The sequence below is a fragment of the Schistocerca cancellata genome, chromosome 5 (assembly GCF_023864275.1).
Source record: "Schistocerca cancellata isolate TAMUIC-IGC-003103 chromosome 5, iqSchCanc2.1, whole genome shotgun sequence".
NCBI classification, from domain to species: Eukaryota; Metazoa; Arthropoda; class Insecta; order Orthoptera; family Acrididae; genus Schistocerca; species Schistocerca cancellata.
The window spans coordinates 58979048-59005999 of NC_064630.1; the positions used below are offsets into that span (position 1 = coordinate 58979048).

At 44.2% G+C, this 26952-nt stretch overlaps 1 protein-coding gene across 2 annotated transcripts in view; it reads right to left on the minus strand.

Moving 5' to 3' along the window:
* The window catches only part of LOC126187537 (ras-specific guanine nucleotide-releasing factor RalGPS2), a 394688-nt gene that overhangs the window by 266147 nt on the left and 101589 nt on the right, over positions 1 to 26952 (minus strand). Inside the window, exon 2 of one of the 2 annotated variants that reach the window (XM_049928682.1) lies at positions 22943 to 23079. The exons of the other annotated variant lie outside the window; for it this stretch is intronic. The gene's annotated coding sequence lies outside the window, so the exon portion shown is untranslated. The remainder of the gene's footprint in view (positions 1 to 22942; positions 23080 to 26952) is intronic. 2 annotated transcript variants of the gene reach the window in all.

Below are 26952 nucleotides of genomic sequence, written 5' to 3' on the forward strand. Positions count from 1 at the left end.
TGTAACTGTTACGTACCAAGATTCTGCTTTATGGAGTAGATCCACTATCTCGTTTATCCTCGTTCAAGTAGCCAGTCTGAAATAATAATATATTATTGTCCTTGACACCCCACAGTCGTGCTAGTTATTCCTTCCCTAAAGCACCATATAATAATGATAATAAAATAATAATAAATTATGTATCAGTAATTAAATAATACTACATACATCTGAGATAATCAAAACGTTCCTAAATGTTTATTTACAAAAACTTTTTTTTAGAGTTTCCTCACATCTTACACTGGCTTCTGTCCATTGTGACATCATAGGGCTGTGGGAAAAACTCGTTCAGGGTGGTTTTGAGGGTCAATTCACGCAGTACTTTACATATTCTCCATATTGGTGATCTTTTGACCTATCATCTTCGATCACCATACTGGGTCATAAATTATAGCAACTGGGTAATAAATAGAGGTGTGTATATATTGGGTCATGAATTATAACGAGAAGGATCCTAAACCGAACACACTTATCTGCCCTCCAGTCAATACAACAATCCACCCTAACTTGATAATTTATAGCAATAACAAGTTGGATAATAGATTATAGTGATAAGGAAAAAGGTGTCCTACATGGGTGGTAAAGTCTGGCAATAAGGATACCATTGTAACAAATTTATGCTTATTTGGCCAATAAATTGTCCGGTAAGGATCCTAAATAAACACCTGTATCTGACAACCAACCAAGCATAAGCTAACTGACGTTTGAAGTTATGTAAAGTAAGACGCCACTGGTCAGTTAAATGTAAATGTCGTGTGACTAGGGCCTCCCGGCGGGTAGACCTTTCGCCGGGTGCAAGTCTTTCGATTTGACACCACTTCGGCGACTAGCGCGTCGATTGGGATGAAATGATGATGATTAGAACAACAACACAACACCCAGTCCCTGAGCGGAGAAAATTTCCGACCCCAGGCGGGAATCGAACCCGGCCCTTAGGACTGACATTCTGTCGTGCTGACCACTCACCTACCGGAGGCGGACACTGGACAGTTAATTACTGGAAACGAGTGATTCTGAGTGATGAATCACGCTGATGTCTTTGGTAAGGGTTTGGGTTTGACAAATGAATGGAGAAACTAACCTGCCATCATGTGTAGTGCCAAAATAGTGCAGTATGGAAGAGGTGGTGTTATGCTACGGCGGTGTTTTTGGTGGTTACGGTATGGTCCCCTTATTGCACTTAAGAAAACGACAGATGTGGAAGGAAATGAACACAGCTTACATACATGGTTACTCTGCAATTCACACTTAAGTGCCTGGCAGAGGGTTCATCGAACCATTTTCATACTACTTCTCTACCATTCCACTCTCGAATGGCGCGTGGGAAAAAGGAACACCTAAATCTTTCGGTTCGAGCTCTGATTTCTCTTATTTTTTATGATGATCATTTCTCCCTACGTAGGTGGGTGTCAACAAAATAAATACGCATTCGGAAGAGAAAGTTGGTGACTGAAATTTCGTAAATAGATCTCGCCGCAAAGAAAACCGCCTTTGTTTCAGTGACTGCCACCCCAACTAGCGTATCATATCAGTGACACTCTCACCCCTATCGCGCGATAACACGAAACGAGCTGCCCTTCTTTGCACTTTTTCGATGTCCTCCGTCAATCCTACCTGGTAAGGATCCCACACCGCGCAGCAATGTTCCAGCACAGGAGGCACAAGTGTAATATAGGCTCTCTCTTTAGTGGGTTTGTCGCATCTTTTAAGTTTTCTGCTACCAAAGCGCAGTCTGTTTTGCCTCCCCCACAATATTATCTATGTGGTCTTTCCAATTTCAGTTGCTCGTAATTATAATTCCTAGGCATTTAGTCGAATTGACAGCCCTTAGATTTGTGTACTGCATTCAGTGCAGGAGCACTTCGGAAACGATGTTTGATTGTCTCAGCGTGACAATGCACCCTGCCATGACGCAGCATCTGTGATGCAATGGTTTGCGGTCAGTAACGTTCCTGAAATAAACTGGCCGCCCTGAGTCCCAACTGAACCCAATGGAGCACTTTTTCGATGAGTTGGAATATCAGCTTCGTTCAAGATCACAGCATCCATCAGTACCCTCTCTGCTTTCGGCTGTTAAGAAAGGGCAAACATTCCACCATAGACAGGCATGTCATATGAAGTGTCCCAAGCAAGAGCTTAAGGCGTTATAAAGGCAAATGTTCACTAAGAGGTGTCTCGATAGTCTGGATCAGATAGTGTATAGTAAAATCACGAAAATCACCGGACTTACTATTCGGGAAGCTGGAAACAATCTGGAGTAGAACGGACTATATCCAGCAAAGTAATCTGTTGTAAATGATAACAATAAGAATAATTACACCTACAATCATAATTATTACACTTCGATGTTCTCGTTTCAAGGAGTAACAATAGTACACTACCTAGGAATGCCACAAAACTGCACACTATCACTGCACAAAGGTCGCGCGCGCGCGTGTGTGTGTGTGTGTGTGTGTGTGTGTGTGTGTGTGTGTCCGTCCTCGATTGTGCGCATGCGCGGAAACTTTCGTGGCTCTGTAGTTAGCGCACAGCTTCCGGCGCCCAGAACAAGCGGAGGGCGGCAACGTGGCGCGGGGTTGGCCAAAACAACGGCGCTTAATGAGGCTTTACGCCCCGGCGTGCACACAACCCCTCCACGACCTGGCGGGGCGACGGAAGCGGGTTTCCAATTTCCGGCGGCCGTTCCAGCGACCACCTAATCTTCCCAGCGAGCGCCTACGCCCTCGACCGTTTGCTCTACGGTTTTGCCTCGGTGGCGTGGAGGGCACCGTGTTTGGGCTGTGATCAAAACGTGGTATAGGCAGGCGTCCCGTATAGCAAATACGCTCCACACTACCCAAGATTCCTGACATTTAAAGTGGGTTTCGCGCGTCTGCCAGCACCAATCAAGTAACACAATTTTGTTTACGTTTCTATGGCAACGTCTCGGTGTTAGAAAGCTACGTGTTTCAGTAAGTGTTGACGGCTGTCGTTTGCACTTCGCGGTTGAAAGCTGCCACCAGCGCTTCTCTCTGTCAACCATCACCTCTTGCCGTACAAAATACAATGCCAAAAACTTTAATAGCAACTTTTTGCAAAGCGGACCGCTGCGAGACGTTCAGGAAGAGAGCCAGTGAGGTTTTCTAAGTAGCGTCAGGGGGTCTAGTGTAGCAGGGGATACAACCCGTCGGCTTTGAACAATGACGTCACAAGTCGCCAGAGAGCATGTATTACAAAGATGAAAGAGCTGAGGAGAATGTTGAGAAACAAAGGAATGCGAGAGAGATAAACTTTATTTCACATATGTAAGGGCCAGTAGTATTTTCACGTTAACGATATCGCGTGTTTGTATCTTAGTATTTCTCCGCAAAATACAATGGAAAGAAACGAATAAAATTACTAGCAAAGAATACATCACGTTACATGTATGTCAGTTGTATCTCGAAAGTCTTTCGAACTGTATTGCTTAAGTGCAGTACGGGATACAAGTTCAGCGTAGTCGATTTCTTAGTTTCAACTAGCATTGCTGTCCTGTTGTTCACTTGAACTATGTATCCCCTGCTTCACTAAACCGCAAATGAAACCAGATACAAATTAAAAGCTCATTCGAAGTGTGTTGCTTAAGTACAGTCCGGAATACGAGTTAGTCGTAAGGCGATTTCTTCGTTTTCACTAGCATCACTGTCCTGTTCTTCACCTGAACGATGTATCCTCCGCTTCAGTAAACCCTAAGTGGAACACGGGATACAAATTGTAGATGTGCTGTTTATTTCGTCTCCGCTATTACTAACATAAAGTAGGATCAGTTTATTCTATCTCGTGAGATTTTTTTTTTTAAAAAGCCAAAAAACACTTATCAGCTACTGAAGCATCTGTATCTAATATCAAGCGATCGCTTTTAGATTCACATTCAATTATTTTAATGATAGCGCTTATTAGAACACAGAACTTCTTTATTATCTATGCCTCGAAGTGAAGACATTACTATCTATGACTAAGGAATGACGTCATTGTTCAAAGCTGACGGCTTGTATCCCCTGCTTTACTAGACCCGCGTCAGGGATGTGGCGCCACTCCCGACTCCAGTAAGATGGACCAGATGCGCTCTGTTTCTCGGCTGAGGATCCATTTTGCGAACAGCCCGATCGAAGATATCCGACATATTCTAGACTGGGTTTTAATCCGGAGAGTTTGGTGGTCAGCGCAATACGGTAAACTCGCCCTGATGCTCTCTGAAACACGCAGTGCGAAATCTGTGAAGATGCCATTGTGCCGAGGAAAAAAACTGCATGTGGGGGATGGGCATGGTCCTCAAGGGTAGATGCAAACTTGTGTTGATCCACTGTGCCTTGCAGAATGATGAATTCATCCAGGAAATGCCATAAAAACATTCCACAATCCATAACGCCCCTTCCTCCGGCGTGGACCAAAAAAATGGTTCAAATGGCTCTGAGCACTATGGGACTCAACATCTTAGGTCATAAGTCCCCTAGAACTTAGAACTACTTAAACCTAACTAACCTAAGGACATCACACACACCCATGCCCGAGGCAGGATTGGTACCTGCGACCGTAGCAGTCCCGCGGATCCGGACTGCAGCGCCAGAACCGCTAGACCACCAGGCGTGGACCCTACGGTGATTGTTGCAGTGCGTTAAACGCCAAAAGCCATTTGTTTGATGGAGTGTAAAACGTGATTCCTCTGTGCTTGTTCTGTTGCTGTACTGGCGTCCAAATTCCAGCCTTCGTCGCCGGTATGGGCGAATGGACCAGGCGCCTGCTGCAGATGCCCATACGCTGGAAGCTTCATAGTAGCCCCTTGGTCCATCTGGGCTCTCAGTTGCTGAATACTTTCACGTTTATTCGCCGGTACACATATGCGGGGACGTCGTTCGTCCCTCCCTCTCATCTACGACCCGTGGAGCACCATAGTTGACACAGCGCCCTTTTTGGACAAAGCCATTTTGCCACGCACGGCATTCTTCAACCACGGCGGTACGCGAACAGTTTAAAAATCAGCCGTTTCGGCGAATGCTTCCATCCTTGGACCGAACGGCAAGAATAATGCCCTTTTGGACGTGTGATAAATCACTCCGTTTCCGCTTTAGAGACGTCGGTTACACAGTTTCCGCGTCCCCCCCGACATGCATCATGGTCCTCCAGTGCTAGTGCTGCCACCTGCCGACTGTAATCGGCCACTGCACGTCGACATCTAACGCAGCCGGTGATCACATTCACGTGACTGGTCCGTATACACGCTGAAATTGCAGTACTGTTTGTGGAAAGTTACCCGAATGACCCCAAATACGGAGGACGTATAGAACGATGTACCTGCTTACGGCAAGGCCAGGCAGTGAAGAGTAGACAAACGATGTTGTTACGTGATACTCAGTGTCAGCATTTACAGGTTGTTTGAAGGAAATTCACAACACATCCAAAGACTGTATCTTCTACATGCATACTCATAGGAACTTAATGTAGGTTTTAACTTACGCACAGGATTACAAAATGTTTATTTTCAAAAGAAAGATGTATCTTTCACACCAAGTATGCACGTGATACTTTTCACATTAACGTTTAGGCTCAAAGTTTACATTTACCTTTCACATACCTGTATGTTCAACGTGGCCTCCATCGGACGCACGACAAACATCCATACTATATCAACCTCCTTCCACCATTTTGCAAGCATGTATGGAGTTCACCACATACGCCCCTGTTGTCATGCGGCGTCTCCTTTAAACCATAGTTTTAATGGGTGGAGGGGGGGGGGACATACGCGGAGTCTAAAGAACGCATACTGTTTGTTAGATGAGATTACATTTGGCGCCAATGGTGCAACACGAAACCCATGCGCCCATTACGCTGAAGCAGGTGGAGTGCCTTACTGACAAGAAAGATCATGTGGCCTGTTTTACATGAATTCCACCTGTTGAAATGGACAACGCTAAACGCCTACTGTTACTGTGAAATGGCAGTCTCGATTCGACGCACCTTTGCCAATGAACTGAACAGCGAGCGAGCTGCATCAGGAGGGAGATCTACCGGCTACTACATACACCACAGCTTACGACTGGCGCCGAGGTGAACTTAGTTTTGATGTGGAAGTTAAAATTCACCCCAAATTTGGATCTTCATTCATGCAGACGATACAGTTCCGGGAAATCGGATGAAACATCCTGTATAATCGAAATTAGAAGTGCACCATGTCAGCAAGTTCGTTCGAACTAGGCACTCTCATATGCCCCTGTTAACAGTAATGCGTGTGCGGAATCGCAAGACAAAAGGGCAACGAGCGCAATGCGGAGCAGTGCACGATAACGTCGTCTGATCGAAACGAGCCTTATAGTATTGTACACATTGCTTGCAACGAGCGTAACTTGGCTGTTCATCAACTATTGGACTATAAATGCAGTAATGCTCTGCGTACACTTCGTACTCGTATGTTCGCTTCTAAACGTCCTGCGTCGCATATTGATGTTCATGAAATGCTCCACACATTATTTAAATAATGAAACACGTAATGTTGCGGCTTAAACAATGTCAATCCTTATCCGTGAAGATGGTCCATGACTTAAACCGGTCAATACTTGGGTTTAAACTGATGGTAGCTGATGGTCAAACATGCATTTTATACGCATAAAATTTCGCCAACGTTATTGCCATCAGCAGTCAGGATACACGTCGCTCGGAGGGCTATTTGGAGCAACGGTCCGTCGATGCACAGCGTACAATTTGCATTGTCTGAGGCACTTTAATAACATTTCTTTAGACATTCGACGGCTTTGTGTGATAAAGCTCATCGTCAAATGGTGTACATTCTTCGAAATACCATTGACTTTATACGTTGGAGGACAGTAACATTGCACATGGAACAATATTTTTCAAAGCACATTCATGGACTCAAAGATACACTACTGGCCATTAAAATTGCTACACCACGACGAAGATGACGTGCTACAGACGTGAAATTTAACCGACAGGAAGAAGATGCTGTGATATGCAAATGATTAGCTTTTCAGAGCATTCACACAAGGTTAGCGTCGGTGGCGACACCTAAAACGTGCTGACATGAGGAAAGCTTCCAACCGATTTCTCATACACAAACAGCAGTTGACCGGCGTTGCTTGGTGAAACGTTGTTAAATGCGTACCATCACGTTTCCGAATTTGATAAACGTCGGATTGTAGCCTACCGCGATTGCGGTTTATCGTATCGCGACATTGCCGCTCGCGTTGGCCGAGATCCAATGACTGCTAGCAGAATATGGAATCGGTGGGTTCAGGAGGGTAACACGGAACGCCGTGCTGGATTCCAACGGCCTCGTGTCACTAGCAGTCGAAATGACAGGCATCTTATCCGCATGGCTGAAACGGATCGTGCAGACACGTCTCGATCCCTGAGCAACAGATGGGGACGTTTGCAAGACAACAACCATCTGCACGAACAGTTCGACGACGTTTGCAGCAGCATGGACTATCAGCTCGGAGACCATGGCTGCGGCTACCCTTGACGCTGCATCACAGACAGAAGCTCCTGCGATGGTGTACTCAACGACGAATCTGGGTGCACGAATGGCAAAACGTCATTTTTTCAGATGAATCCAAGTTCTGTTTACAGCATCGTGATGATCGCATCCGTGTTTGACGACATCGCGGTGAACGCACATTGGAAGCGTGTATTCGTCATCGCCATACTGGCGTATCTCCCGGCGTGATGGTATGGGGTGCCATTGGTTACACGCCTGTGTCACCTCTTGTTCGCATTGACGGCACTTTGAACAGTGGACGTTGCATTTCAGATGTGTTACGATTCGTGGCTCTACCCTTCATTCGATCCCTGCGGAAACCTACATTTCAGCAGGATAATGCACGATCGCATGTTGCAGGTCCTGTACGGGCCTTTCTGGATACAGAAAATGTTCGACTGCTGCCCTGGCCAGCACATTCTCCGTATCTCTTACCAATTGAAAACGTCTGGTCACTGGTGGCCGAGCAACTGGCTCGTCACAATACGCCAGTCACTGCTCTTGATGAACTGTGGTATCGTGTTGAACCTGCATGTGCAGCTGTACCTGTACACGCCATCCAAGCTCTGTTTGACTCAATGCCCAGGCGTATCAAGGCCGTTATTACGGCCAAAGGTGGTGGTTCTGGGTACTGATTTCTCAGGATCTATGCATCCAAATTGCCTGGAAATGTAATCACATGTCAGTTCTAGTATACACTCCTGGAAATGGAAAAAAGAACACATTGACACCGGTGTGTCAGACCCACCATACTTGCTCCGGACACTGCGAGAGGGCTGTACAAGCAATGATCACACGCACGGCACAGCGGACACACCAGGAACCGCGGTGTTGGCCGTCGAATGGCGCAAGCTGCGCAGCATTTGTGCACCGCCGCCGTAAGTGTCAGCCAGTTTGCCGTGGCATACGGAGCTCCACCGCAGTCTTTAACACTGGTAGCATGCCGCGACAGCGTGGACGTGAACCGTATGTGCAGTTGACGGACTTTGAGCGAGGGCGTATAGTGGGCATGCGGGAGGCCGGGTGGACGTACCGCCGAATTGCTCAACACGTGGGGCGTGAGGTCTTCACAGTACATCGATGTTGTCGCCAGTGGTCGGCGGAAGGTGCACGTGCCCGTCGACCTGGGACCGGACGGCAGCGACGCACGGATGCACGCCAAGACCGTAGGATCCTACGCAGTGCCGTAGGGGACCGCACCGCCACATCCCAGCAAATTAGGGACACTGTTGCTCCTGGGGTATCGGCGAGGACCATTCGCAACCGTCTCCATGAAGCTGGGCTACGGTCCCGTACACCGTTAGGCCGTCTTCCGCTCACGCCCCAACATCGTGCAGCCCGCCTCCAGTGGTGTCGCGACAGGCGTTAATGGAGGGACGAATGGAGACGTGTCGTCTTCAGCGATGAGAGTCGCTTCTGCCTTGGTGCCAATGATGGTCGTATGCGTGTTTGGCGCCGTGCAGGTGAGCGCCACAATCAGGACTGCATACGACCGAGGCACACAGGGCCAGCACCCGGCATCATGGTGTGGGGAGCGATCTCCTACACTGGCCGTACACCACTGGTGATCGTCGAGGGGACACTGAATAGTGCACAGTACATCCAAACCGTCATCGAACCCATCGTTCTACCATTCCTAGACCGGCAAGGGAACTTGCTGTTCCAACAGGACAATGCACGTCCGCATGTATCCCGTGCCACCCAACGTGCTCTAGAAGGTGTAAGTCAACTACCCTGGCCAGCAAGATCTCCGGATCTGTCCCCCATTGAGCATGTTTGGGACTGGATGAAGCGTCGTCTCACGCGGTCTGCACGTCCAGCACGAACGCTGGTCCAACTGAGGCGCCAGGTGGAAATGGCATGGCAAGCCGTTCCACAGGACTACATCCAGCATCTCTACGATCATCTCCATGGGAGAATAGCAGCCTGCATTGCTGCGAAAGGTGGATATACACTGTACTAGTGCCGACATTGTGCATGCTCTGTTGCCTGTGTCTATGTGCCTGTGGTTCTGTCAGTGTGATCATGTGATGTATCTGATCCCAGGAATGTGTCAATAAAGTTTCCTCTTCCTGGGACAATGAATTCACGGTGTTCTTATTTCAATTTCCAGGAGTGTAATATATTTGTCCAATGAATACCCGTTTATCATCAGTGTTTCTTCTTGGTGTAGCAATTTTAATGGCCAGTAGTGCATATGAGATGCGTGTAACATAAGGAAGACTAGTCAATTGTGATTTCATTGCAGTACGAGTTACTCACCGATTTCCGTGTGTGAAGCTATTTGACGTTTGTAATTCTCACACAAGTTACGAAACTAACATTTAACTACTCTCAAAAGATATAATGCGGATGATGTATTAATACATCCAAACCAGCAGAAAAATGCTCCCCTCGGAGCACAAAAAAGGCTAATATGCTCCTGTTTAAAAGTCTCCGACTGAAAATTTATGTTTCACCTGTTTCATTCTACGTTCCTCAGCCCATTAAAATTTTCCCAAAGATTTTGACATGCGAACATATTTGCGCCCTTTTTAACACTGAACTTATCTCGTGACTTCCACAAGCTCCCCTAACTGTAACTCGTTCACAGCCACTAGTCCATCGTTGTACATCAATCAGTACTCATCCACTCCCAGTTGCCCTTTCTCACTCACTCTCTGTAACTCACTGTCATTATCTCTCTGTCTGCCACTGGCCCCTATGCTACAGCCACAGTCCCCTTCGTTCTGTCTTACTGCTACTGTCTCCTCTCTCTGTCACTGTCTCATCCTTGCTCTCTCTGACCGCTAATGTCTCATTCATTCCTTCATTCCCAATGCTGCTCCTTCTTCTTACTGTCACTATCTCCCTCTTCCTCGTTGTTACTGTCGTAGACTGTCTCTCATTATCACTGGCTCTCACTCAAACTATCTCCTCTTTATTCATCAACTACTGGCACTGTCTCCCTCACTCTTTTTCCTAGCACTGTTATGTCACTGTCAACTCTGTTCCACTGCCACTGAATCTCTCTCTCTCTCTCTCTCTCTCTCTCTCTCTCTCTCTCTCTCTCTCTCTCACCGCCATTGTTTCTTGCGCTCTTTCTATACCGCAACCACTGTCTACTATCTTCCACTGTGTTTACTTTTACACTGCCATTATCTCCTCCTCTCTATGCATAACGAGGCGCAAATATGTTCTCATGTCAAAATTTTTGGCGAGTCTCAAACAGGAGCAATTCGCCCTTTTTTGTGCTCCGACAGGAGCATTCTCCGCTGGTTCCCTTCTTTTGCAGCACTGCAGGATATGTCACTCATATGACACAGACTTTATGAGTCAGTAAAATTTTGATAGTTTACTTATGTGAAATACAAATGACTTTACACCTTACACCCAATTTACGTGCCTATTTCACGCGTAAAAGTAAAGTAACTTTGAACCTATATGTCGGAAACGGATGAAGATACCAAGAAAATTCCGACAGCTGTTCGAGATTGGGATTTTAGGAATAAATCGTAAAAATTTCAGCCATTTGCTGCGCATAGCCTTTTTTGAATCAACTCGGTTTTGGTACGAAAAAATGGTAAAATTTTTGGGGTTTTTTCTACGCAACCGCCCATGAACTGAATGGTGCCTACTTATGGCCCACAGTATATCATATCGAATACAAAAAGAACCAACCGATTTCCACCATTTGCGTAAGCACCAGTAAGTGTGTAGTATTCATACTTTGACGCTGTACTGCAGGATAGTGACCCTAAAGAGAGCCTTTTGTTGGGTATACAAATGTGGCCTAGTCCAAGGGCTGTCTAAAACATTTGACCCTATCTTTCTATCACTAGTAAAACCCGAGGTATGAGCCCCATAAGAATCCCGTTTTTATGCGCGGCGTTTTGGAACGTTTTAGGTGGCGAATGCTGTCGCGTGCGTGTCGATAAGCGCTCTGAACAAAAAATTAGTCACCACAGTATACAAGCACAGATTAGTCGTAAAGCCTTTACTGACGGCGCAGCGATGGAGTCGCGTGCTCAACCGATAGGACCCTGCCTCTACGTGAACGTAATGCAGTAGCGGTTAGTGAAACATTTGTGTTTCAGGCGGACATTTTACATAAACATGAGTAAATGTAAGGACGTGGCAGAGTGGCAAAAAAGGGGTAATCGTGTCTGGCCGTGCCTATGGCCACACGGTATGTGAAGTTGCTGAATTTGTTGATTTCTACAAGCAGTGGCCACGAAACACGACGTGACAACTGTGAGCGGGAAAAGATCCTGACAGAGGGACCCGAGACGTGTTTCGCGGATTCTGTATCAAAATCACTTCCAAACCCTACAGGAATTGCTGCAGGCGGTGGACGAAGGTCCATCCCCATTTTTTTGTGAGAACACTGCGAAGGGAGCTGTATGCTGTGATCCTTTTGACGGCCACCTCGCAAGAGGCCACTGAGCACACGCACATGAAGACATCAGCAAATTTCATCGGGTTGGAATAATTTGACTGATTTCCTGAACACTCCCCCACCCCCGTCACCTCTCAATTGGCCTGCCAAATCACCTGACTTCAGCCCAAAAGAAAATATGTGGGACATGTTGCAACAGCGGGTAAAACGCCGACATCAGCTTTCCTGCAATTTGGTTGTATTGCGCCATCAAATCCTTAGCGAGTGGCTTAACCTGGATGCGACGTACCTGTACAACCTTTTAGGCACACTTCCTAACATAATCCAGGTGGTTATCAAGTCCAGGGGAGGAATTACACAGTGTTACATGACGCTTGTAATGACTTCTCCAGGGGTGACTAATCTTTTGTCCGGTGAGCTTCCAATCCTGCTGGCTTTCTTTCTATGGTTTCATTCTTCTTTTGCTTCATATCTTCGCGTCGCCTTGTCTCTCAGCTTTTACGCCAAATTACGTAAACTTTGAACACTGGAAACACTTTTTCAATCCACACACACACACACACACACACACACACACACACACACACAGAGAGAGAGAGAGAGAGAGAGAGAGAGAGAGAGAGAGCGCAATCATCCACCCTTGTGTGTGCGCGTATCACAGCAGAAAATAACCGATGGATCCGAACATATGGTTTTATTTTTATTCTAAACTTGTACAGCAGGTGAGACACCGTTGAACAATCCTGCGTTTTTCATACTGGTGTAAGAGACAGGATGTGCGGAAATAGTTCCATAAATTCCGCCACGACTGTAACATTACTGCGGCGTGTATCACAGGAAATTTCTCGTGGCAATGTACCGCCTCCTCTTCAATCACGGAAGTTCTAGAAAGCAACCTCATCGACTACAATGGGCTGAATCACCTCTGTGCTAGTTGGGCGCGAAGGAGGACACTAACTACATCATCGGCTGCCGTCTGATTACCCATTAGTTCAACACACTGTTAACAACTAGCTATGTGCATTCAACTTTTTAACCCTTGAATAGATAATGAGAATTTCTAAAGTTTTTACTATGAATTGAAGATATTGCGTTTTTTTTATTTTTTTACACACACACACACACACACACACACACACACACACACACACACACACACACACCTCACCCTAAACCACTCCACCAATTTAACGAAACTTTGTACGCACTTCCCTTACTGTCAGGCAACAATGGGTGTTAATGTAATAACCACCTAGCTATCATAGTTCAGGAGATATGACGTCATAAAGACCGAGCTTCTCGAAAAAGTGCCGCACCAAGCACGACGTTTGAATTTATTACTGCTAAACGGTGCCGTGCTATTTGACTTGAATGAGCAGCTTCGAATTTTGTCTAATCTTAGGCCTGCTATGAAAAAAATTAAAGTAATTTTCATTGTATATTCTCTAATAGTTGGTGTTCTGATAATCAGTCAACTGTGGTTCTTTTACTTTCGACGGCGAAATTTCTACTTTTAGCCTACTTGGTTTCGAATATACGTTATTCGGTCTCAGACGCCAACAAAAAGCTCCTAAAATTTAAAAAATATATAGATATTTACATGTGTACAATATTTAACAGCTACTACATTCCAGGCCATTCAAGGAAAGTACCTGGCCCAATGAAGGAAACCAGTCGTCTTGATTGGGCCGATGACATTTTTCAAATATTTCATCAACCGCGAAAATTTACGACTTCTGTGTCTGCTGTATCGAAGGGCAAAAGATAACAGTCGAGCTACACTGAAAATAAAATATTTATTACAATATCTGAGGATTTTCTTGCACATTTTCTTTATGTGGCACATCGACAGCAACGTTCCCCAGCATGTTTTGAGACAGTGTAACTTGCGGCGTGCAAATTACCCGGGTTATATTCACACAGTACTTGAGAATGATGGCACTTAGGAACTTCCAGCAAACTTTACACACACTTTCAAATATTTTCGAAAGTTTCTCTCGCTGACATCGCCATGAAATAACGAAAGGGAAATAGGTTTTTCGCTTGCAATATTTTGACCGTAGAACTTCAGCATCAGACATGAGGTTTTAATTTATTACTCCTTTACTACTAAGTTTATTCGCAACCCATTTTGCAGACAGTATCCACATACACCACTGAATGTTTGTGCCAGGTTATATCATCGTATGACAATTCGGGAGATATACAGTCATAAACACAGAGGCACAAAAAAAAAAAACTGCAATATCTTCAACGACAAAGGTTTTACATGCTTACCGTCAAATACTTATAACACACTGATTCAGGAATCAAGACGTTTGAGTCGTTTTTGTACGTGAGATTTCGATTCTTTGAAGAATCTTCGGGGAGAGGGGTACTGATATTTCGAATAAGTTTAAACAAAATATATGGTTATGATTTAATGTGAACGTCCGAGGACAGTAGTATAATAAGAATGTGTTCACTGAAAGTTTAACATTACTTGAAGTAAACGTGGATGTCGTAATGTTCTGCGGTGATAATTCTTACTTGGCTTGTGTTACACGAATATTGTGTACATATGCAGTGTGTTGGAACAATCAGTGATTTTGAACGTCGAACATTTAATATCTATTCCTAACAAGAGAGTGACATTTCGGTTATAAGCAGGTTCATGATATTTGATATTACGTCTATCTAATGCAAGTTCAGACGAAACAGTTTGTAAGTAGGCAGACCACAAGCTATAAGTTTATAATATGAAATACAGTTTTCGATTTCGAAACAAAAATATGTCATTTGCTGATTGTTGGACCACAATGTTTCGTATATAAATCCATATGATCTTGTATTCTCAGGAGGAAAAGTATCAATATTGCCATCAAAACTGGGCTTACAACATTTTTTAAGACATATCCCAGTTTTCCTGAACCCTACGAACGTAACTGACTAAGCTAGGAGTCCGTTGGCAAGCGCGTGCACGCAAACGTTCGCCGGTTAAACGGATCTACAGTGTGTGTAGATTGGAGTCGGGCTCGCGCTTTAAGAACGTGCACAAGAACAAAGAATGTGGCTCGTCCAGACCGTTGCGTTGTGTTTCTTATCGAACACGCGATAGCAGCAACTGTCGCTTCCTGTTCATGAACTTACGCGAGCAACCACCTGGCCGCGGCGGGCAACGGCTCCTCGCTCACACTCGCCGACCCCGCCGTTAATACGTGGCTGTTCCAGATGCAGCTGTCGGCCGTAGGCCGGCATTACACTATCGCATTTTTTCACAAGGAAATATGATCAATTATTCGTCAAAATTCTTTGACAAAGACCTTTAACGTGGCGCCAAAAAGTGGGTATTACACTGTCGTCATATTTTTCGTCAAATTTCAAGATGACAGACGACAACTTGTTATTATGCGCTACAGTTGCTAGAACCACAATTGCATTGTGTATGCATCAGGCGGAAAAAAAAGGAAACATACTTGGATCAAGCCCTCTAGGTATTACGTCGAGATAAAAAAAAGCACTCGGCAAAATTTGTTACGAGAGCGGCAAGTGGAGGAAGTCTTGTTGTTGTTGTTGCGGTCTTCAGTCCTGAGACTGGTTTGATGCAGCTCTCCATGCTACTCTATCCTGTGCAAGCTTCTTCATCTCCCAGTACCTACTGCAACCTACATCCTTCTGAATCTGCTTAGTGTATTGATCTCTTGGTCTCCCTCTACGATTTTTACCCTCCACGCTGCCCTCCAATGCTAAATTTGTGATCCCTCGATGCCTCAGAACATGTCCTACCAACCGATCCCTTCTTCTAGTCAAGTTGTGCCACAAACTTCTCTTCTCCCCAATCCTATTCAATACCTCCTCATTAGTTACGTGATCTACCCACCTTATCTTCAGCATTCTTCTGTAGCACCACATTTCGAAAGCTTCTATTCTCTTCTTGTCCAAACTAGTTATCGTCCATGTCTCACTTCCATACATGGCTACACTCCATACGAATACTTTCAGAAACGACTTCCTGACACCTAAATCTATATTCGACGTTAACAAATTTCTCTTCTTGAGAAACGCTTTCCTTGCCATTGCCAGTCTACATTTTATATCCTCTCTACTTCGACCATCATCGGTTATTTTACTCCCTAAATAGCAAAACTCCTTTACTACTTTAAGTGTCTCATTTCCTAATCTAATTCCCTCAGCATCACCCGATTTAATTTGACTACATTCCATTATCCTCGTTTTGCTTTTGTTGATGTTCATCTTATATCCTCCTTTCAAGACACTGTCCATTCCGTTCAACTGCTCTTCCAAGTCCTTTGCTGTCTCTGACAGAATTACAATGTCATCGGCGAACCTCAAAGTTTTTACTTCTTCTCCATGAATTTTAATACCTACTCCGAATTTTTCTTTTGTTTCCTTTACTGCTTGCTCAATATACAGATTGAATAACATCGGGGAGAGGCTACAACCCTGTCTCACTCCTTTCCCAACCACTGCTTCCCTTTCATGCCCCTCGACTCTTATAACTGCCATCTGGTTTCTGTACAAATTGTAAATAGCCTTTCGCTCCCTGTATTTTACCCCTGCCACCTTCATAATTTGAAAGAGAGTATTCCAGTCAACATTGTCAAAAGCTTTCTCTAAGTCTACAAATGCTAGAAACGTAGGTTTGCCTTTTCTTAATCATTCTTCCAAGATAAGTCGTAAGGTCAGTATTGCCTCACGTGTTCCAACATTTCTACGGAATCCAAACTGATCTTCCCCGAGGTCGGCTTCTACCAGTTTTTCCATTCGTCTGTAAAGAATTCGCGTTAGTATTTTGCAGCTGTGACTTATTAAACTGATAGTTCGGTAATTTTCACATCTGTCAACACCTGCTTTCTTTGGGATTGGAATTATTATATTCTTCTTGAAGTCTGAGGGTATTTCGCCTGTCTCATACATCGTGCTCACCAGATGGTAGAGTTTTGTCATGACTGGCTCTCCCGAGGCCATCAGCAGTTCTAATGGAATGTTGTCTACTCCCGGGGCCTTGTTTTGACTCAGGTCTTTCAGTGCTCTGTCAAACTCTTCACGCAGTATCTTATCTCCCATTTCATCTTAATCTACATCCTCTTCCATTTCCATAATATTGTCCTCAAGTACATCGCCCTTGTATAAACCCTCTATATACTCCTTCCACCTTTCTGCTTTCCCTTCTTTGCTTAGAACTGGGTTGCCATCTGAGCTCTTGATATTCATACAAGTGGTTCTCTTCTCTCCAAAGGTCTCTTTAATTTTCCTGTAGGCAGTATCTATCTTACCCCTAGTGAGACAAGCCTCTACATCCTTACATTTGTCCTCTAGCCATCCCTGCTTAGCCATTTTGCACTTCCTGTCGATTTCATTTTTGAGAAGTTTGTATTCCTTTTCGCCTACTTCATTTACTGCATTTTTATATTTTCTCCTTTCATCAATTAAATTCAATATTTCTTCTGTTACCCAAGGATTTCTATTAGCCCGCGTCTTTTTACCTACTTGATCTTCTGCTGCCTTCACCACTTCATCCCTCAGAGCTACCCTTTCTTCTTCTACTGTATTTCTTTCCCCCATTCCTGTCAATTGTTCCCTAATGGTCTCCCTGAAACTCTCTACAACCTCTGGTTCTTTCAGTTTATCCAGGTCCCATCTCCTTAAATTCCCACCTTTTTGCAGTTTCTTCAGTTTCAATCTGCAGTTCATAACCAATAGATTGTGGTCAGAATCTACATCTGCCCCAGGAAATGTCTTACAATTTAAAACCTGGTTCCTAAATCTCTGTCTTACCATTATATAATCTATCTGAAACCTGTCAGTATCTCCAGGCTTCTTCCATGTATACAGCCTCCTTTCATGATTCTTGAACCAAGTGTTAGCTATGATTAAGTTGTGCTCTGTGCAAAATTCTACAAGGCGGCTTCCTCTTTCATTCCTTCCCCCCAATCCATATTCACCTACTATGTTTCCTTCTCTCCCTTTTCCTACTGACGAATTCCAGTCACCCATGACTATTAAATTTTCGTCTCCCTTCACTACCTGAATAATTTCTTTTATCTCGTCATACATTTCATCTATTTCTTCATCATCTGCAGAGCTAGTTGGCATATAAACTTGTACTACTGTAGTAGGCATGGGCTTTGTGTCTATCTTGGCCACAATAATGCGTTCACTATGCTGCTTGTAGTAGCTTACCCGCACTCCTATTTTTTTATTCGTTATTAAACCTACTCCTGCATTACCCCTATTTGATTTTGTATTTATAACCCTGTAATCACCTGACCAAAAGTCTTTTTCCTCCTGCCACCGAACTTCACTAATTCCCACTATATCTAACTTTAACCTATCCATTTCCCTTTTTAAATTTTCTAACCTACCTGCCCGATTAAGGGATCTGACATTCCACGCTCCGATCCGTAGAACGCCAGTTTTCTTTCTTCTGATAACGACGTCCTCTTGAGTAGTCCCCGCCCGGAGATCCGAATGGGGGACTATTTTACCTCCGGAATATTTTACCCAAGAGGACGCCATCATCATTTAATCATACAGTAGAGCTGCATGTCCTCGGGAAAAATTACGGCTGTAGTTTCCCCTTGCTTTCAGCCGTTCGCAGTAACAGCACAGCAAGGCCGTTTTGGTTAATGTTACAAGGCCAGATCAGTCAATCATCCAGAATGTTGCCCCTGCAACTACTGAAAAGGCTGCTGCCCCTCTTCAGGAACCACATGTTTGTCTGGCCTCTCAACAGATACCCCTCCGTTGTGGTTGCACCTACGGTACGGCCATCTGTATCGCTGAGGCACGCAAGCCTCCCCTCCAACGGCAAGGTCCATGGTTCATGGGGGGGGGGGAGAAGTCTTAATATATAAATTACTTGAGAATGGATGAGACAGTTTCAGTGTTTGCTCAGTAAAGTGGCTTCTCATATTACAAAACAGAATACTCTCTTGAGAAATCTTATACGTGCAGAAGACAGGCAAACTAACCACTGCGATTTCTTGATACATGAGAGAGGTACCCTAGTTTACAACACAGCACTCTAATATCACATTACACATTAACCAAAATAATTCAAGAAACGTGTGAAGCGATTTATAAAGAACTGAATGGGGATTATATGAAGGTAAATAAATGTTTAGTAGACGGCATAGGCAATAAGAACTATTTTTAATTTTGAATAATTTAATTAATGGAAATAATATTCCAACAACAACAAAATTAATAATAAGCACGGAACAGATGAAGCGCTTTTAACTTGTGGCAGCCAGAGTCCAAAAATAGAAAAAGTAGAATGGAAAGCTAAGAAAGAATTTTATTTTAGCGTTGACCACATCCTCTATTCCGGCTTGCTGACAAGCTGCCTGGCTGTTTCCAGATGTAGAGGTGGACGGCTATAGCTGTGATTGTGGACGTGAAGCAGCCTGCAGCGTATTCTACCTGCCCATCAACACATAATTAATAGCATGCACTGAGCCCGTTGCTAACCCCCCCCCCCCCCTCCCATCCCAGTCTGAAGCAATTTTATATATAAGTCGAAAAAACAAACCAACTTTGAAGCCATGTTTACAAATACAATATGTTTGCAAATACAATATGTTTACAAAAACACTACAGAGACGTCAAATAGCTGTAGCAACACCAGCGCTCGAAGCGGTTACATTTCACACTGCAGGGAACAGAAGGCGACTTTTATTGGTTGGTTGGATTATTAAAGAGGGGGAGAGGGACCAAACTACGAGGTCATCAGTCCCTTGTTCCCAATGAAACAATGCCACAAGTGAGAGAATAAAACAAACGAGACTGACAAAACGGAATGAAAGGAAAAACCACAAGAACGATGAAGGGCAACGAACATGTAAATGGACAAAAGGGGCAAGAAAACCACAGAAATGCAAGAAACGAGATGAAGAGGTTAAAACAACAAAGCAGATTACCATGGCTGGCTGACCATGAGAATAAAAAAAACGACTTTATGATCAAGTATACGACAAGGTCCTAGATTTGATCATATTTATTTGACAAATTTCTTTGACATCAATATTTGACATACCAACTTAGACAAACACAATTGTATAATACCGGCCTTACGTGCAAAGCCTTACTACAGCCCGTCCTCGCATGCCTTCTCCATGGAGTAGTGGAAAATTACTCGACCTCACCGTCCACCAGCACCAGGCGAAGTCCCACACTAATCGAAGACAAACATAAGCTTACCGCCGAAATGAAGTACCACAGTAGATACAGGAAACGTAGATTACTTTCAACGTTGTTTGAGTTCACTGTTAGTTTTAATGATTTAGCTTAGAATGACTGCTCGCATAAAGCGAAAAAACTTTGCAGTAATAATAATAATAAGGCTGGTAGAAGCATGCAAGCACGCAAAACATAGACAAAAAGAAGTGAGCCGAACTAAGTGTTAATGCAGAAGATGTTAAGCGCCAGGGAAAAAAAAAATTGAGATTTAAGGAGCACATGATGTCTATGTGACGAAAAGTAGGAAAATTATGGCTCAATGTCCCGTCGACGACTCGGTCATTAGGGACCGAGTATAAGCTCGGATAGGACAGAAAAGGAAATAATCTGGGTACTCTAAAAGGGCTGGACTCGATGCATAAAGTTATGTTTAAGAAATCAGAGGATGTTATCAGCTATTCCGTTCTTGTCATGCTCATCGATGGTCTCCATTTTTTAAGCGTGCTAATTAATACTTGTGGAAAAGCTATGATTTTGAGTTAACTTGTTGAATTTTTTAATGCTGCTAATTATCTGTAACACATCCAGTTTGGTATTTACTTGTATCGGTCAGTCTTTTGTAGAATGGGCAAGTATCAGAGAGATTACGACATAAAAAATGGTAAAAGTTAACGTAGACTTTACTGGTGAACGCTGTTGCGCCTATAGACATTTCCAACAGAATGACACTGTCGAAATACCGCGATGTGTTACTAGTGTTATGCCTAACATCTGAAGACAGAAGAGAGTTACGACGTTAATCGAAACTTTATTTTCGGCGTTGACACTCGAATGAGAAATATAAAAATGTATCTTTCGCAACGGTGAAAGTTTTATAATGTTGACAAATATGATCACCTTGAGGAAAACATATTTTTTACAGTCCTCGCCATAGTCGTGTTGTTACACCGAGGTGTGTCACAGAAAGGTATGCAAACTATGTAAATCACTAGAACAATGGCACGTCCGCTGCGTGAGCATTGCCCGTTTACAACGGACAAACAGGAACTGATAGCACGGCCGTTGACTGTAGTTCCGTGCACTGCGCGCTGCGGGCGCCACAGAATGATTCATGCGCTCTGCATGCAGTCTCGTCAAACCTAGTATGTTGACGACCAGAAGCGTGAGCAGCAGCGTTCTCAGAAGTGATTCGTAGTACCCAGGACAGAAACTGGTCCGATACACACAAATTGCGGCTATTGTGCTGATATTACCCAGTGGTATGTATGATTTCCCTCCCAAAGAAGACGAATTCGATCGTAGCCAACAAAGGGTAGCATTAAATGACTGAACAAGACAAACAAACTGCAAAAGATTTAATATTTCGTCCTTCAGCTATGTTCCGTACTGTGTATGGAACAGGATAGGGGCATGGCCCGATGAAACGTGTAAGATCCACAAGTGAACGATGTATTACTCTCCTTTAGGAGACATGGCCCTTAATACGTAGCTCCGTCCGTGCGAGTAGAGAGGTCCGCAAGTGAATTTGCCTGAAGGAGAGAGTGATGCTAGCAGGAGTGTAGCTACTAGGACGGTTTTGTCAAAAACTTGATACAGCACATCAATCACAAAGTGTGGACTCACAGCACCAACTCACTTCCGCTTTAGAGTCACTATCCTCTAATACCTATATATTGTCCTGTAAACTTCTGGCAGTATGAAACAACGAACTCATGTGCTAAGACCATTCCAAACCAAGCATTCGATTTAGTTACTACTACATGCACAATAGACATTTTGCTGAATGATTCTTCATTACTGAAGACACTTAACAGCTTATATAATTGCGTAGACTTCCGCAGCCAGTCAGTCCACAGAAAAGTTTTCAGGGTACAGTACAGCGTCATAATGTATAAAACTACTGCTACTGGAGAAAAACTTTTATGTCGACTTAACAGCTTCTACGCTCCTAGCACTATTTGGTAGCCGTGTAAAATCACGCGGAAAATAAAGCGTCTTTTAACTTGAATGCTTAGAAATCTGGACTGTGCAAGGACTCCAAGTGGCACAAAGTAGATGCTTGACGGCTTTCAGAAAGAAGATACATGTTTTTCTTAAGAGCTACGAAGGGGAATTTGATTTCAGACAGTAGTTGCTCGATAACAGGTCGCGAAAATGATGCTTAACCTGGAAGAGAGAATAATCTTTTCCCCCGCTATCCGGCCGTCTTAGGTTGCGTACCTCGCAAAAGTTTGAGGAGCAGCGGTGTGGGGAACGCCCTGGGACACCGATCGATAGCCCAATGCTGTTAGGAGTATCCACTACGGCCCAGGGAAGCTCAATTACCGGCTTCTGGCCAAGTGGGGCGAATGCTGGGAGTGACTCAGCGGTAACAACTTCCGGCCAACTGATCCCGACACACATCCCAGAATTAGTTTTGCTGTTGATCTAATTTTAGCTATTCAAAGTGTTGAAGGCAGCTCCACCACCCAAGACACACACACACACACACACACACACACACACACACACACACACACACTGGATTTCTCCTGCATATATATTACTCTGTATCTTATCTTGATCGAACTGGTCTGCTCTTTAGTACTTCGAGAAGATTGCTCGGTTTCCGAACCAGATGAGCAGTAACGTATTATGCTTATTATTTACAATCTCACGTAAGTGTACTCATCATTCTATTTTTAATAATGCGTACGGTGTCTAAAATAACTGACGACCATTTTTTTTCTGTTTGTATATACGAAGAAAACCAACGCCTTTACCACGGCGTATTTCTAAGAATGGGTACAACATCTGCAAAGAGATGTCCTCTGCATGTTTCACATTCAGGCGCTCACCTGTTCTGCAACGATCCAGGGACGACTGATGAAACTGCCAGGTCGCAATGCTAGTTCCTCACTATGCGCCACCACTGTATGTCTAACGAAGCTCGATTCAAAGGCAGACGCAACGCTGACGTCTTCGATGCAGTATCCTGAAATTAAATTTCGGTTTTAATCGACAGATAGTACATATGTGCGCTACAGAATTCTCAGACACTGAAGCCACAACAAACTGGATCAGATTGCAATTCAGCATGCTAAATGAGGAAAGTGTTATCAGAGAGTTCTTACATCTGTTGTAGTCGAATGTTTCAACTACAAAATTTTAATCAAATACCGATCGTGCAGAATACATAAACAGCCGTTAGGAAATACATTAAACGTATTCGCACTTGAGAATCTGGGGAACCATCAGCTCAGAATGAAATGACAATGAAAATTTGTGCCGGACCGGTCCTCGAACCCGGATTTCCCTCTTATTGCGATCGGTCGCCTTACCATTACGCTATCCAAGCACGACTCACGACCAGACCAGAACTTCCACACGTCGTCAACCATGACTCTACAACCGGCCCGCAGACAGAGGGCATTTTTAATTGAAGGTCGCTTGCCCGGTGTCGGCGGATAAATTCTATTACACACCTTTATGGTTGTCCACATTCGCAACTGCGAACGTATTTCATCATTTCACAACGGTTGTAATCGCCGCAGTGCCTGCTCCTTCGCACACGCATGCATATCAGAAGGAACGTTGCATCGCACTTCTGAACAGCACAGACACAGAATATCGTATCGTAAAAATAAAGTAATTCACATATACAGACTTTTAGAGACCTACAGGTCTGGAATGACAGGGATGGCACATGGGACAGGTAGTCGGCCGTGGCCTTATAGTAAGAACCATCCCGGCATTTGCCTGAAATAATACAGGGGAAAAACGTATATCGGGATGGCAAGATGAAGCTTGGAGCCTCCACCCTCCCGAATACAAGGCCACAACGTTTAAAACAATGCTACCTCATTCGGTTTACCCCTGGTGTACAATACTGTTTTACAAATAATAATGGTAAAACCTAATGCTACACAGTTCATTCATTTTTCGTTCTCAGTCACTGTACACACACATACAAAACATTGCGCCCGCTACCACCCACTCATCCACCCGCGTACAGAGTTTAACACTGTACACACTATCAGATGGTCTCACGACCATTTTTTGTACCGCCATTTCCCATTTTCTGATCAGAAAAGCTGTCACCATTCCTTTATAACAAGTGAGATGTAGATCTCAGAAAAAAAGGCGTCAGTATTATGTACTTCATACGTTTGGGAGAAAGTTTCCAGAGGATGGGAATATATATATAGTGTGAAAGTGCTGTGTGGAATGTTAGATGTTTTATTGTTGTTGTTATTATTATTTGCGTTATATTTTTTTCCAAACCCCTATTCTGTGTTATATGAGTAATCCTTCAATATACAGGGCGTCCCACTCAAACCTCCCTGATTTCAAAGACCCAGGGAAAAAACCACAGCAGAGGTGGTGGTGGTGGTGGTTAGAGTTTAACGTCCCGTCGACAACGAGGTCATTAGAGACGGAGCGCAAGCTCGGGTTAGAGAAGGATTGGGAAGGAAATCGGCCGTGCCCTTTCAAAGGAACCATCCCGGCATTTGCCTGAAATGATTTAGGGAAATCACGGAAAACCTAAATCAGGATGGCCGGAGACGGGATTGAACCGTCGTCCTCCCGAATGCGAGTCCAGTGTGCTAACCACTGCGCCACCTCGCTCGGTAACCACAGCAGATACGACAATGAAAAATGCACCATATTGTAAAGCATCTCAAAGAATTTATTTATCACCACTACACCTCCACATGTGAACCCTTTGTAGCACGAAGAACATAGAGTCTATATTCAATTTCTTGCCAAGTTCTTTGTAACATTTCCTCTGTTATTGTTACAATCGCATTAGTGATACTATGTCGCAATGTAGGAATATCGTCCACTTTGGTCGCATACACGCGGCCCTTCACGAATCCCCACATGAAGAAATCAAGCGGCGTAATGTCGGGTGAACGTGGTGGCTAGGCAATGGGTCCTCTGTGTACGGTCCAAGGATTGGGAAATTTCCTATCTAGGAACTTGCCAACAGCCGTTCACCAATGCGGCGGAGCTCCAGCTTGTTGAAAAATGATGTTGGGCTGCAAGTCTTGTATCTGAGGGTACACAAACTGCTGCAGCATGTCCAGATACACTGACCCATTGACTGTTTGTTCCGCAAAGAAGAACGGTCCAGTAATCCTGTCGTGCATTAGCCTGCACCAGACGTTTAGTTTAGTGGTATCACGAACATGTTCAATGACAACGTGCGGATTTTGCGAACCCCAAATCTGAACATTATGCCTATTAACCCTTCCTGATAGGTGAAAGGCTGCCTCTTCTGAGAAAAAATATCTTTTCATGAAGCTGGCATCCATATCAATACGCTGCAACATACCGCAGCAAATTGTTGTCGGCGTGGTTTGTCGTTCGGCGTCAGATGTTGCAGAATTTGCACTTTGTAAGCACACATACGAAGACGCTGGTAAACTACACGATGCAATGTTGATCGAGGTACATCAAGTTGCCTAAATGCTTGACCAACTGACTTAGTGGGCTTCTGAGAAACGTTCGTCTGATGTCCTCCACTGTCTCTTCTGAAACTCCCGTAACTTGCATTGCCAAAATGTTTCAGAACACGTCCTGTTGCCAGACTCTTCCTATACCATTCCTTAATTGTTTTCACATCAGGTCGATCACATTCATACACACGACGATAATTTCTTTGCACAGTAATCGGCGATTTTGTTTCTGCAAACCACACTACTGCTTGCACGCGATGCTGTGGAGTCGCCATGTTCACTTCATGCGACCATTCTGTACTCTGGCGACGATACTTGACACTTCTGACGCGGGAATGTAAATTCTTTGAGATGCTCTACAATGTGGAGCGTTTTTTACTGTCGTATCTACTGTGGTTTTTCTCTCCTGGGTCCTTTAAATTAGTGAGGTGTGAGTGGGCCACACTGTATAAAGTATCTGGGTAACGGGTACTTTTCAGCTGCCTTTCTAAATAAGTTTGTTTTAGCTATTCCTTTAATCTCCTTTGGTCATTTATTGTACAGCCTTATTTCTTCGTAGAAAACGCTGTTTTGAAGTTCATGTTTCTTCTTTCTTAGTAAATCTAAGGTCAGTCTACATCTTTTCCACGGTCTTGGACAGAGCTGTTTGTACACCAAGTATCAATGTTATTTTTGAGGTGTAGAACTGTTTGGTAAATGTACTCGCATAGTGCAGTTAAAAGCCGCATCGTTTTGAAACGGTAATTACAAAGATTGCTGTTTTTGGCTATTGTTTGTCAGTAGCTGTTAGTGCTGGGTGGTTATAATAAAACTTCCATTACTTGGGTCAATGTAGGCGAAAAACTATTTACCACATGGGTACCATAGTTTAAAGGAATGATGTTTAGTTGCGTTGTTAGCAGCGTTAGTGTCATGACCCGTAGTTAGGCGCCAGTACTAATGCGGCGACATACGGTTGAAACCCATGCATCAGTGTGCATCACAGTTGCAGACAGTCAACTTGGATCTGGATAAGGTAAGCAGGGCTTTACTGGTAAAGCTATTTTAGCACAACGACAGCAAGGGCTGCTGCTCTTCATAAGTACTGAAGGAATTCGGAGTAGTCCTATTTCCGCACCAGGGTTGAAGAACATGATTTGTAAGTTCAGTGCTCCTAGGCGAGGTCGACGACCAGTTGCGCCGCAGACTGTCGAAGTCGTCGTTGCCATGGCTGAGAACGCAGGATGCAACGTGCCATCTGCTAGAAGTGCAGGAACTGTGTCAAGACAGCTCAACATTCCACAGTCCACCATTCGAAAAGTGGCGCGAACAACTGTCAAATGGTAGCTCCAGTACGGTTCCACGCTGTCGTGGATGCAGATAGTCGTCACATTGAGCAAAGTTCGTAATTTGGAAAGTAAACATGA